Below are 15318 nucleotides of genomic sequence, written 5' to 3' on the forward strand. Positions count from 1 at the left end.
TGCTGTGGATAGTAATATTAATAAGTCTACTGCTACTACTAATACCACGACAGCTGCTACTACTAACACTTCTGCCGTTATTACTATTTAGCCTTTTGAAGAAGGCATTACTTGCAAAGTAGAATTGCCGTCTCGCATGTAACGCCTGCCCGTATATGTGTCTCTGAATAACAGTGATGTTGTACATATTGCCTAGTGGCAGCCCACTACTACGCTCTTCTGTTCATGGCCACCGGGATTGTGGGCGCAGAGGAAAACCTTGTGGATCAAACAAACGGAGATCGCGAGAGAATTACTCCACAGTCTACTATATACAGTCGCGAGCTCAATATGTACTAAAAATGCAAACATGGGTAGTTGCCCACCATTAGGATCGCTACTATCGCCTCATCATCGTCGCAGATCTCTCTCCTAGCAGCCGACAAAATATGTTACACTTTCGTTGTGTTCTTTTGGAAAAATTAACACCTTCCTTCCATTATTGAAATATTAAATGCATAAAGTTAATTTATTATTTTAATGAAGTATATTAAATTCCACCATAAACTCGAAGATACCTGCAAGAAATAGGATAATATTATTTTTGTTTGTGCAAAACGAACTGAAATTTACTATAATCGCTTCACTAATTCAAGATTATAGCGATAATTAACTATAAAACCAATAAATATTAATTTTCATTTCCCTTTACAACAATAATAATGGAAGTATGAATTAATGGAGTAACTTACTTGTACCGGTACTTGTAGTGTAGGCTTACGTAGTTAACAAAGTGGGATGAGGTTAAGAAATAATAATCACGCCAGAATTGGAAATAAAACGTGATCAATAAATTTTATTGTAACAGACTTTTTCTACGTCTCTAGTAAAGTAACAAATAAAAATAACAACAAAATTAACAGCTATAATTAAAAACATATCCTTTGAAAAAAAAAAAATAGGCCTCAGCAATAATAATCCCACCAGAATTGAAAATAAAACGTGATCAATAAACTTCATTAAAACAAACTTAATTTTTCTACGTCTCTAGTAAAATATTATTATTCCAATTATTGTATTTTAGCCATTAACATTTTCATTACAACCAATAACGAACATTTCACAAGCATCAATGTGAAATACGCAACGAGCTAGCACTCGATGGAAATACGACACAGTCCAAAGTCGACCGTGGGCAGTCTATTGTTTCTAGTTGCTAACCGCTTGGAGTGCTTCATCACGAGATTTGCAAAAAATCACCTGAAGCTTCGCGACTGTATATAGTAGACTGTGGTTACTCCTCACAGTTGAACAGTGTCCAGTATTTCACATGAGAGTGTTTCAAAAGAATGAGTTCTGTAATTTATCAGACCTTTGAATAAGTGAAGATTGTTTATCTGTCTGTTTTAGAAGTATTAGGTATTTGCGTCTATTTACAATAGGGAAATATAACAAGTGTATAATTTTAGCTGTTGAACGTAGCGCGCTAGCTATGAATTGGTCAAGACAGGAGTGTAATCTTTTATCGCGAATCAGATTTTTGTGTTCCTTTATGTATTCAGACAAATTCCTATGCAAAACAGAATAGGGCTACGAAGTTTTTCCTCAATTCTTCTACTTATATTAGTCAATAGAACGCAAATGGCATCAGCACTGCAACTATTTTAAGGGGTTAGGTAGGTTAGGTACAGCTTTCGACACTAAAAGTTTGGAAATATTCAACATTTTTTTCTCCATTACTGTATCTTGTACAATAATGAAAATTAATAAGCTTATGTATAAAACACTGTCCTTCTGCTATATGAAAAAAGTATTTTTACGTTTTAAAAAATGTTCATATATTTTTTCAAAATTAAAAATGGTGGCAGTTCACTGTGCATTGATGATGCGTTTCCCTCATAACTCGAAAACTATCTAACATTCTGTGATGAAATTTTTTGTGTGTATTTATGCATGTCATGTCTACAATATGATGCAAAATAACGTCTCTACCTTTGATAGATTGTCTGATAATAAATAAATTAATTTAAAAGAATGATCAAGTATCAGTATTTTCTTCTAACACAAAATAAAAACAAAATAGCCCTATTATTTATTAAGGAATGTAGTTGAAAGAGCATGATATTGTAAACATGAGTTTCAGCAATAAAATAAAAGAGAGAGAACATGAAAAAGTTAACAAATGTATGAGTTAGGAGGGAAACGCTTCATCACTTTGAGCTCGCATATCTAGTCCAGAATTTCTCAGATCCGTTACACCAGTGGTCGTCAGCACTGGCTGAAATGTGCAATGGGTACGCGGTGCCGTCCCGTGTGCACTGTCGTGCAACAGGGAGAGATAGAGAGCATACCCGCTAGCAGCTACGAGAGCACTAAAGTGCACTGCGTTTTCCGCGGGTAAGAGAAGCTGGCCCCAGCGTGCTCTGTGCTGACGACCCCTGCGTTACATATTTTGACGATTCTTCTTCTACCAAAACTGAATAGGTATCTTATCATTCTCATTGTTAGCAAAAATCTTGAGTTTGATTGCTAGAAGATCCTGTGCAGTCCGCTTAGAGGAAGATTTCCTACGAGGTCTCCCGTTTCGTCTTTCATTATTTTGTAATTAGCTGAAAATAAAGGGAATGACACCACGTTATTTCTGGGCTTCAAAAGGAAAATTAAATAAATAATTCATTTCTCCGATAGTATTTGTTCTATGTCGAGGCATATCTTCCGCTATTTTCTGAAATTTTTTTCATTGATACTTGGTGGGCCTCCTGTAATCTTAGATCAGCAAGGTGTTGGGTATCCTATTGAGATAACACACAAAACTAGATTTCATAATTGGCTTTTAATTAATCCTTTCTACTCTGTAGATAAGTTTCTTAACATAAATTCATACAGGGAACATTCTAGCCGGTTTTCTCTATTTAATTTACACTCATGATATACCAACACCTAAATCAGATTCTCTAACTGTAGCTCAGTTCGCTGATGACATTGCTGTGCTTAGCAAAGGAGATACTGGTGAACAAGTGACAACCATTCTACAAAACTTTCTTCAATAAATTGAAATATGGAACAAAAAATGGAGAACAGTCATGAACACAAATAAGTCATCAACAGTAACATTCACATACCTCAAAAAAGAAAAAGCACTTCCATTATACCTCAACTGTTCACCAGTACCACAGCATGAAGAAGTACGATATCTTGGACTCGTCCTAGACAGTCGCTTGACCTGGAATAAACATCTCACTTACACCCTCCAGAGATTAAGATACAGACTTCATCGATTGAAAGCAATACTTTCCAGCTCTAGTCTTTCCCTTTCCAACAAAAGGTTAATATATGTAATGCTTCTCAAACCTATTTGGCTCTATGGATGTTCATTATGGGGATCGGCTTCTATGAGTCAAATCAAGCGTATTCAAACATTCCAAAATCGTGCACTAAGGATAATCACTGGAGCACCATGGTACATGAGAAATGAAACACTTCATTCAGATCTAGACCTAGCCAAAATAGAGACTGTAATTCATTCTTCCTACACACGCTTATTTGCAACATTGTCAACACATTCTAACAGCTTAATCAACCAGATTCCTCGGAACCTGCCCCCTGCACAGCCTGTTCGTCGCCTCAAGAGGAAAAGATACACTGATTTGTTGATGCTTTGAGGAACGTTAATGGACGTCACCCTCTCCACAAGTCTCATATTGTTGTAATGTTAGTTATTTAAGCACAATTGATAGTACCAATGTACAAAAATTTTCAAATAAATGAATAAAATAATAAATAAATAAATTCTTACGAAATTGTTTTTAATAAATAAAGTTATTTACATTTAGTTACAATTATTACTTTAAGAGTGAAGTGTTTTCATTAATTTTAGAGTTTCAAAATGTTTTGTGTTTTCATTTTAATTAAACTTTACTGTTTTCAATTATATATGTATTTTCAAATGTATGTTTCTTTTCCTCCCTTCTGTATTGTGACGAAGCCTATCACTGTATGTTTAATGGCTTAATAAATTAAATTGAATTGAATTGAATAACACATTGCTCTATGTGGGATTCGAACTCAACGACCACTTCAGAGTTGCATCTTCGTTGCGTAGATCACGGCCGAAAAAAAAACGACTATTAGCCTACACATAATTAGCACCTGTAGATTTTCTTCCAGTTCTTCGACGTCTGCCATTCTCATTTCATTGATGTTATGTGTTCGATAGATTTGTTAAAAATTGTATACTAACATACAATCAATATGCAGCGAGCTTTTAGATCCCAAAGATCAAGTTCTAGGTACCTAATATTCGTATTTTTATCTGTACGAGAAGCGGGCGGATATCTTTAATTACTGCAACCGTAGTTGATTAATTTACGCTTTCAACTCCTTGGAGAGAGGGGTGAAAAGGGTGAATTTTCTACACTAAAAGAATTAACGAAAAATATTAAACCACTTGCCTCTAAAAGAATTTGAAGAGCGCACTTAAAAAAAACAAAAACAAAAAAGAGGCACTTTTTTTTTTCGAGAAGAGTAATTTCTTTTTCAAGGTAACGGAAGGCTACGTAAAGCTGGAATGGCGATGAAAACGGTCATTGAAATTAGCATAACACTCACTATACAGGGTTAGTTAAAAGTCCCGCACCACCTAAATAACTTTTGAAGCATACGGTTCAATGACATGAAACTTGGTATGTGGGGATAACCATATACTAAGAACTCAATAATGGTATTACCGAGTTTTTTCTACTTCCGATTTAACCGGAAGTAACTCCAACTCTCTTATTTTAAATGGAACACCCAATATATATATATATATATATATATATATATATATATATATATTTTCGAATAGTGCTCGTTAAGAGCTTACCTTCTAAATTACATGTTCAAATTGGTAGCCCTCAGCTGCTTTAAAATGTATCACACGATCATAGAAAGGAATGATTTAACCAGGCTTTAGGAATATCTTGCACCACTTCCATTTTTATTTAGCAACACTGAATTTGTACAGAAGTATCAAGTGTGGGTACTTTTTGAAAAGCTCTTAATGAGCTTTATTCAAAAATAAAAAATATATATTAGGTGTTCCATTTAAAATAAGAGAGTTGGAGTTACTTCCGGTTAAACTGGAAGTAGAAAAAACTCGGTAATACCATTATTGAGTTCTTAGCATATGGTTATCCTCACATACCAAGTTTCATATCACTGAACTATATGCTTCAAAAGTTATTTAGGTGGTGTATTTATTATTTTAATATTCGATACACTTTTCTGTTTTCTTGACTTATCAGCACTGAATTTGTACAGAAGTATCAACTGTGGGTAATTTTTTAAAAGCTCTTTATGAGCACTATTCAAAAATAAAAATAATATATTGGGTGTTCCATTTAAAATAAGAGAGTTGGAGTTACTTCCGGTTAAACCGGAAGTAGAAAAAACTCGGTAATTCCATTATTGAGTTCTTAGTATATAGTTATCCCCACATACCAAGTTTCATGTCACTGAACCACATGCTTCAAAAGTTATTTAGGTGGTGCGGGACTTTTAACTAACCCTGTATAGCCCAGTATTAAAAATAAATAAATTGACAATTGTAAAAATGTATAAATAGCTGACTATATCAGTATAATTTTTTAATATTACTGTGATGTACCGAAGTACATGATATTTCCGTGTAGGAATTCTGCGTTATCATATGATGAAGGATCGGTGGAGCGGAGAAAAATTCTCTCCGGCACCGGGATTCAAACCCGTGTTTTCAGCTCTACGTGCTGACAGATGTGTGACATAGTGCTTGAGGGAAACTAAGAGGTGGAGCTTAAACTGAAAGGATTCAATCCGGCATTGGAATTAGAATCCGGTGTGGCTTGGTGGATAGAGCGTCAGCATGTAGAGCTGAAAACCCGGGTTCGAATTGCGGTGCCGGAGAGAATTTTTCTCCGCTCCACCCATCCTTCATCATAATTTTTGAAGTTTGATTTTTGAAACTTCCCTAAAAGTTCCCTAAAATTGTAAATGACCGTTTATTATTCCTTAAAGTGCATTCTTCTGTTGTAATTCGTTTTAATTTAGTTATAAAATATTTTAATTTAACTTCAGAATTTATGACGGAAAAACGATTCTGCTGCCTTTGAACCATTATTGGAAGAAAGACGTACACAGAGAAGCACTTACCGAAAAAGTTTTATGAAATTGAAGGCACAGGAGGAGTGTATACAATATTTACTGTGTTTATTTTACCTCAATGAATGTAACACCAACCTAGGTCGGAGAGAAAATCTGCAGTTAATGGAACTCTGTGAACTCTGTTGATTATCAAACACCTGATAATTGGCAGCACACTTAGTCTTCCGCAATGAACTATTTTCCGTCCATTTGGAAGTCTTCAGTGTACAAATAAGCAGCCTCCACAAGATTCATACGAATTCGTCGGTACAAAGCCGAACGACGAAAATGGGAGGAGAAACAATTAAAACCTACGCGAAAACGTCGTTGCAAGGGAATTTTGGACTGAGAAGTACTGAAAATGTGAGCTCCAAGCTAGTTTGTCTCACTCCGACTTACGCCATTCCATTGATAGAACTTTAGAGAATTTTGAAACACAAAGCCGAAAATGAATGTAACTTAATCTTATCCTCAGGTACATTAATAGAGAATTGAGCGCAGAAAATCACTTACACTTTGTGTTTTAAAGTGATGCCATCTTATTACAAGAAAATAGGACAATTTTATCCATATAGGTTTCCGCTTAAACGTTTGACATTAAAAGGAATTTTGGAAAATTATGAATAGATGCCGCTATTTTATTTCATTGACTATTACACTCTTACTACGTCACACTACTTTTGAACAATAAAACGGTACGAAAGGATGTATTTCAACCAATCATGGCTGCTTATCGCACAATTTTATCGCGTCCCTAGCATTTGTTTAAGTTTATCGCGTCCCTAGCATTTGTTTCTTTGTTTGCCAACATTTGAAACTGCGCTGGTCTGGACGTCAAAAAAAAAAAAAAAATATATATATATATATATATAAAATTACAAACCACTCCAGTTGATGCACAGCAGTTTCAAATATGACTCGCATTGGCATTCAAGAACAAGAATTAATAAAAATCACTGATCATACCTATGCATCTTCTGAAATCCGATTTACAAGTAAATGAAGAGCACCATTCGGAAATCCTGAATAAGTTGAATACACCATGTAGGCCTAAATCAACGAGTTCCACTTCTATTACGCACACGTCCAATATAACATCAATTGAACCACCAATCACATTCAAATTTGAAAATTGTACATTCAATAATTATTCCTTTTAAAATTATTCATGTTTATTTTTTATGTCATCGTCGTTAATTAAAACTTTTCTGACACTTGTGTATATTAGTTAGGTTATGTTATAGCTTCTGCTATATGATATTATGGATAGTCACGTATCAGAGATTGTTTAATACTAAGATTTATTTAAAATCATCTGTCAAGTGACGTTGATTACTGGATTCGGATAATTGAAGTGGAATGCAACTGTAACTCACTACTGTCATCTAGCATGCATCTAGCGTAATATTTGTAATGTTGAGATGGTACAATAATACATTTGAAGACAGTTGTATTTTCGTAAGTCAATTAATATTTTATTGTATTGGAGTGCTTCGTTACTTCTAATTTTTATATACTGTCTTCTAATCGTGTAATAGTCAATTAAATCCCACTCGAGTTTTGATTTTCTCTAGATAAATCAAAACGTCTAGTGAGATTACTGTTGATAAATAAAATGCGTTGTTCATATCTAAAGAGTTCTGAAACATCTCGTGAACAGGCTGTGGCAATGCGACTTGACCCAGTTTTGTCCGCAGCAGCGCCCCCTCCTGTGCCGCTCGGCGCACGCAGGCCGGGAACTCCTTCATAGATTATGCAGATGTGACGTTAGTCCCGACTAAACAGCGTGCTGATAACCATCGTCACCTGGACAACCGTCCCCGAGCCCCTCATCCGGAAAAATGGCCGTTTGTAATAAATCCGAGAGTCATATGTTACATGTCATTAGTGCTCGCAGCGAGACTCGCCCCCCTGTTCCCCCACCCCCTCTCGATCGCGGGGAGATAAAATGTTTTTATTGCGAGCGCACTTGACTCCGAGCATTACTATGAACTGTAATTTACAGCGGCGCACACTTGCGTTGCCTGCCCCGCTTTATAACTCCGGAATTTACATATGAGTCGTGTGACGTATTTTAACAAACGTTAAATTATACTTCACAGCCCCTTTTTCTGTATGTATGTATGTATGTATGTATGTATGTATGTATGTATGTATTTACATTGCAAGTGGGCAAGCACCCGGTGGCAGTGGTATACACAATATAAACAATACACAAGAAAAAATGATAGGCAATACACAATAAATTTACAATACTCAATACAATTATACGATACACAATACAATTTTACACACAATACAATAGGAATATACAATATAATTTAACACAATAATAATAAAACATAAATAAAATACCTAATTTTACATTACAACCTACATAATTATGTATAGGCCCTACATAAGTTTCAATAGTCTTTCACTTTATTCTCATCTCACTCACTGTAGTGGCACTATGACGCATTTCACTGACACTTTAGGACACATTTCACTGACACTTAGGACAAATTTCACTGACACACTATAACACATTTCACTGACACTATAGAACACATTTCATTGACGCTATAAATTATCACTGATCGGAACTATTCACTGCACTGTAAAACCATAACTCCACTGACTCACCTCGCTTCACTGATACAACAGTTCAAATAAGCCAAATAATTACACCCTTATGCATACTGTACTTATAAGCAGAACTACATTTAAACTAAACATTTCTAGTCTAAGGCCCTCTTACACGCTATTTTTAAATAATGTACAATTCAAACCAAGGGAGTAACTCGTCAGGCTAAATAAATACATGTCACCTCAAAAAATTAAATGTTAAATGTCACCTTAATTTTAATTTGCACTTGATACACAATTTTTTAAATTATTCTTGAAACTCCTTAAGGAAGGACAGCCCTCAAAGACCGCTGCAGGTAGGTCATTCCAATCATTTATAGTTCTATTTAAAAATGAGAATTTACCTACATCTGTAGTATTTAATATGTAGTAATTATACACCTGGTAGCAGTCCTTTTATGCATGTCATTAAAGTACACCTACTCATTAAAGTACAGGTGTTCAGCCAATGACAACTCAGCTTACAGGTGTTCAGCCAATGACAAGTCAGCTTTGTACCGTTATAAAACCGCAAGTATCGATTATTCTCGGATATGCAATCGAAAGATAATTAGCGAAAAGTCACGGAGGCTGGAAATACAATACTGTCGCAGAAGGTTATGTTCTGTTACTATAATAATTAGCGTTAATAGTAAATAATATTCAAATAAATTCAATTTGTCGTCTCGTTTTTCAAAGTCGAATTCAGTAATTAAGGTTATATCAAGTTCAACGGGATTACATCAAGGTCAGTGACATTATTGTTCCTCGGAAAAAATCAATACTTTCACGTCTGCGCACATCTCACAATTCATGACCTAGAACAAGGTGACTTCCGACTTGTCAGATACAAATAAAATGTATACATCTGAATAATTTCAAGTTAGAAATATGGTCGAGCATGAAAAGTCGTATGAAACTCGCCTATAATGGTAATTAAGAAGCTCGTATGAAGATTATGAAACTCGCTTGCGCTCGTTTCATAAACATCCATACTCGCTTCTTAATTACTATCATTATAGGCTCGTTTTATAATGTACTATTATAAATTTTCAAATAGGACAAAGATCATGGTCATAGGAAGAAAAATAAAGAATGTGAACTTGCGAATTTTAAATGAGGCAGTAGAGCAAGTGGACAGCTTCAAATACTTGGGATGTACTATAAGCAGTAATATGAGCTGCTGCCAGGAAGTCAAAAGGAGGATAGCAGTGGCAAAGGAACCTTTTAATAGAAAAAGAAAGATCTTCTGCGGATCACTGGAAAAAGAACTAAGGAAGAGACTAGTGAAGTGCTTTATTTGGAGTGTTGCATTGTATGGAACAGAAACATGGACATTACGACGAAGTGAAGAGAAGCGAATAGAAGCATTTGAAATGTGGATATGGAGAAGAATGGAGCTTGTGAAATGGATAGACAGAATAAGAAACGAAGTTGTATGTATTTTGAGTGCCCGTTGTTTTAGCACCTTTGTCCAATGTTCCACATGTGTACAGAAGGCGCGGAACTATCCAGCTTATACCAGATTCATTTCTCTGTCAAAATGTAGTAAGTGGTCCACGTCACACATGCAAATTTGTAATTATCATCCACACTGTGTCAAGCGGTAATGCATGGGCTGCAAAGCCAGCTGACTGGAATTCGTTTCTCAGCAGCAAAATGGAGCTCTATGTTTTTTTTGTTGGTTATTTAACGACGCTGTATCAACTACGAGGTTATTTAGCGTCGATGGTAGAGCCCGGACGAGAAGTTATGGCACCAGCGCGAGGGACGCAGTTTAGTTCGTTTGCTTGGACTCGCCCTCACACTCAACTGGAGGGATGTTGGGTTAGTTGGTTACTAGCATTCCGAGTGTTCAGATCGTTGTGCTACTACCGCTATTGCTAATACTGAAAACATTGTCCTTCTGAGCGCCCTCATTATGGCATTGTCTAAGGTGTGAAATCATAGAGTAGTTCATAGTCAAGGACATGAAATAGCATACAATGTATGGAAATTCATGTCAGAAGAGGCTGTAAATGGAATACCAATTCCATTGAAAAGCGTGTGTGCAAGAATACTGGCTGCCACTGGTATTTCAAAGCGAACCTTGGCAAGAATCAGGAAAGAAGGGAAAAATATTGAGGCAGGAACAGCAAATCTTTCTCCAGTCCGGAAAAATCACAGCCGAAGAAGAAGATTGTTGCAGCTGTAGACAGTTTTGATGAGGAAGTCCTAAGAAGACTCTATAATTTCTATGCTACGCATAAGCAGAGGCCGACTCTGCAATCGCTTCTTCCAAAAATGGATATCAGTGTATGATTATGTGAAGAAAGTAGAGAATAATTACATTGAAAGTGAGCACGTGATGGACAGTATTTTTGAGAACATTTCCATAGACTTAGGGACATCTGATTCCAGCACAGATCAGTCGTCTGATTCGGATGGACAATAAGAATATAAAAATGGAATAGCGGGCGTAATTCCATTAGGTACCTTCGGACTCTTGAGTAGAAAAGTGGTGATACTAAGGTAAGACGAATGTTTTTGGAAAGAGATGAAACGGATATGCCTGCCGCTCTGAGCTTGAGAACCGTAACCCAAACAACCCCCACTCCTCTACCCTGCTGGCCGGCAATTTAAAACTTCGCGCAGGTTGGTGCCATAACATCTCGTCTCAGCTCTATTGATGATAGCGAGATGGTATTTGGCGAGATGAGGCCGAGGATTCGCCATAGATTACCTGACAAGCTCCATGGTGTCTAGCACACTTTGCTAAGGGTAGTGACTATACTTGCCTGGGATGAAAGTTGTGTGGACTCGGAATATTCGCCGAGGAAAATAACAATATATTACGATACAAGGTAAAGTTTGAAAAAACCAACAGTATTATTCCAAACTTGCTCAACATATAAATAAGAGATTACTTATTCATTTTTTACAAGAAAACGAAAATGCAATTTTTCGACTGAAAATGACCAAAATGTTACCAGTCGCCCCCCCCCCCTTAAAATTGTTTACATTGATCACTTCTACCGTTCCTAAAAGTCTGTAACAAAGTCACCAAAACACTCTATATACTGAACCTGAACAAAATATTTTTATAATAGTTCAGGGGAAAATGGTGTAGGCCTACACAGACAGACGCATTCTTAAAACCGCTTTTCCGATATCGTTGAGACTGAAATAGTACATTATGCTACGAGCCTATAATGGTAGTAATTAAGACGCGAGTATGTTTGTTTATGAAACGAGCGCAAGCGAGTTTCATAATTTTAATACGAGCGTCTTAATTACCATTATAGGCAAGTTTCATACGACTTTTTATGCTCGATCACATTTATAACTTGAAATTATTCAGAAGTATTCATGTTATGGTTATGTGAGGAGTGGAACTGACCTGAATTGTGAGATGTGCGCAGACGCGAAAGTATTGATTTGTTTCCGAAACACGAATGTCATTGACCTTGATATAATCTAGAGAATAACATGAACATTAATCTTGATATAACCTGGAAATTGATTTAGAATTGAAAAACGAGATGACAAATTGAATTTATTTGAATATTATTTACAATTAACGCTAATTATTATAGTAACAGAACATAACCTTCTGCGACAGTAATGGATTTCCAGCCTACGTGACTTTTTGCTAATTGTCTTTCGATTGCATATCCGAGAATAATCGATACTTGCGGTTTTATAATGGTACAATCAGTACAAAGGTGATTTTTCATTGGCTGAACAACTGAATTATAATGAATAGGTGTACTTTAATGAGGTGCATTAAAGGGCTACTACCAGGTGTATAATTACTACATTTTGGCATGTTCGAGCATAAACATTATTTACCGCGACTATCTCAAAATCGATATTTTCACCATCACAATGCTTCGGCGGTAAAGAAAAAAGAGACTGTGTCCGCTGAATTCGTAGCTTAATGGGCTATCATTTGAAGCCACAGTGAAGGTCGGAAGATGCGAGTAAATAAAATCATTTAGTATTCACGACTTGCTGTGAATTTAACATCGTTGATTCGATTATGGGATGAACATTTCCATCGTGTAATGTATTTGTATGTGCTTGAGAATTGGTTTGTTTGCGTCTTTGTAATGAGAGATTTGTTTTCCGCTGTACCACTTCACTAATAGGTTTTTGCACAACAAGCTAGCCTATCGCTGCAAACAGCATTCGCTGTCTTCTGAATGCAGTACTAATATTGAATTTGTGTTTAAATTGCGAAACAAAAAAAATCAATTGAAAATGTATTTAAACTCCCCCCTTATAGCTAAATTGACATGTTTTATGTTTAAATTAAATTAAATTGAAATAAATAGTTTAGCCTATTTAAACTGGGGAGTTTTGAAATAAAAGCTCTGTACGTACACTGGCCTGGCAAAGAAATGCCGACAAGAAATTATATCATTTTTCGAGGACTTTAGCAAACTTGGCGAGGTGGAAAGCTATTTTCCTGAGATTAGTTTTTAAATAGTTATTTATGCAACAATGGATAATCTTGATGATTATGGCATGAGTGAATGTTTAACGAGTGTCATAATAAGATTATCCACGAGTTGGATACAACACTTTATGGCATTTTAGCATTATATATTGTCGGAAAGAAATTATGAAAGAAATTCAATTCGGGATCCATAGCTGACAGTTTGTCTTCATATGTTCGATCGATTAGTTGCGCCTGGTCTTGGCATTGAGTAAAATGTAATGGATGACCTTGCAGGTTATGTTACAAATGTTCATTTATTTTGTTAATATAGTTTCTCTGAACCACAGAACTGTTTTATGTGATGCTACAAAAGTGATACAAAATTGTTAAAGATTTGAAATAAATTATAGTTACCTTCTGTCGTGCATTTCATTTCTTGTTATACGGCGCGTAGAAGCGATAACCAAGATAGCAGGCGTTCCGATTATTACGTCATAGCAAATACGTCATTGATTTTATCGGCACGCGTGTTATAATTAGCCAATTACGCACGGTTTTCGATGTAGGCCTAGTAACAACCTGTTTATAATGATTGGATGGCATAAAAACATGTAAATACAACTTTTATAACATGTTCAGTTTATGATTTAATATGAATTGATTTTAAATTATTCATATACTTTTATTTTAAGAATACTACACGAAAATAGTGAACCTGCAGTTCATATGGTATTCCACAGCCTTCCTTATTATCCATGGATGCTGTCATTGTTACAGTCGATATATACGGCCAGTTACTTTTCATATTGTATTAACAAAAAACGTATCAATTTTATTATAAATATAAATATAAAATTCTATTATAAATACAGATACAGAAATGAAAATTGAATCTAATTGAAACATTTAACTACACATTTCTGCTTTTACATGGAATAAAAACTCAGGAAATTAAGTAAGGCCCGTTCAGATGTATTTATACAGAGACATCATTTTATTTTTACTAACATTTCTAATATTAACCTGGCTATACCTTTGGATCAACGATTAAGAACCGGAAACACCGTTTGCTACCCCCTTCCACGACTGGAGTTCGATGATATTGGCGTAATATACAAACTAATCACTTTACTAGGTATAGGAAGGAAGAAAAGTAGTTCATTTACGTAAACTAGGAAATATCGCGATTTTGAGTTTGATAATTTTCATTACCTAGGCTTTTGTTTAATCAAAATACAGTACAGTATTAACAATGAGTGTTTTTACTAACGAACTGAGCTTTCCATGTGGACGTATTCATTATGCAGTGTAGCCTATATTATACTGTCTACAACACATTAGCGTACACTAAAGAGAATGAAGTTAAATTGAAAAATAATCATAATATGGATATTTAAACACATTTTTGAAAATGGTAGCCGTTCATTTCGATACAGACTTCAGTTCTAATGTGCATATTATTGCACTATAGACTGTTGTACCTAATTCCAATTACCAGGTTCGTACTTCGTATCAGAACTCATGTTGAAATAATTCTGTACCTACTCTATAAAAGAGACCTTACGTACTGTAAATTCAATCTTCACTTCTGCCCAATCCGAAAAGATAAAATTACTCAGACATGCTATCTATTGTCCGTCCAAGTGGTTATGTCGCAGTATTGTAGAAAGGGAGGAAATCACGTGACAGTTAATTACTTAACGAGGCCCTTATTTTAAACAATTGTATGGGTATAATATTACGTAGACGTCCAATTCCTAACAGAAATTAATATTCTCAGAAAAGAGCTAAGACAGCCCAGCCACTAGCATTTACAGACAGGCGAATAGAAGGAGGTGGGGGAAACCGGGATGCGACGTAGGCAAATTTAAAATGATGCAATATTGAAAGCTCTTTCGTCACTGGAAAACGCGAACATATTTTTGGAACGTACAGTTTACTATGACCGTAAGGCTACTATGACTGTATATGCGGTCTTGGATCTGTATGGTGGACGGTTGAACTTCATTAGTAGAAGGGGGTGGGAGTGAAGTACATTCAAAAAAACTCGGGTACAATAAAAATTGAAGTAAAAATAAAATGATGTCCCTGTATAATTATTTCAAACATCAGCGAAGGCCTCACAACACGATATTTAAAATCGATAGCGA

General features: G+C 35.6%; 1 protein-coding gene across 7 annotated transcripts in view; it reads left to right on the plus strand.

Moving 5' to 3' along the window:
* The window catches only part of LOC138714650 (myelin regulatory factor), a 472560-nt gene that overhangs the window by 349455 nt on the left and 107787 nt on the right, over positions 1-15318 (plus strand). The gene's annotated exons all lie outside the window — the stretch shown is intronic.

The sequence above is a fragment of the Periplaneta americana genome, chromosome 15 (assembly GCF_040183065.1).
Source record: "Periplaneta americana isolate PAMFEO1 chromosome 15, P.americana_PAMFEO1_priV1, whole genome shotgun sequence".
NCBI classification, from domain to species: domain Eukaryota; kingdom Metazoa; phylum Arthropoda; class Insecta; order Blattodea; family Blattidae; genus Periplaneta; species Periplaneta americana.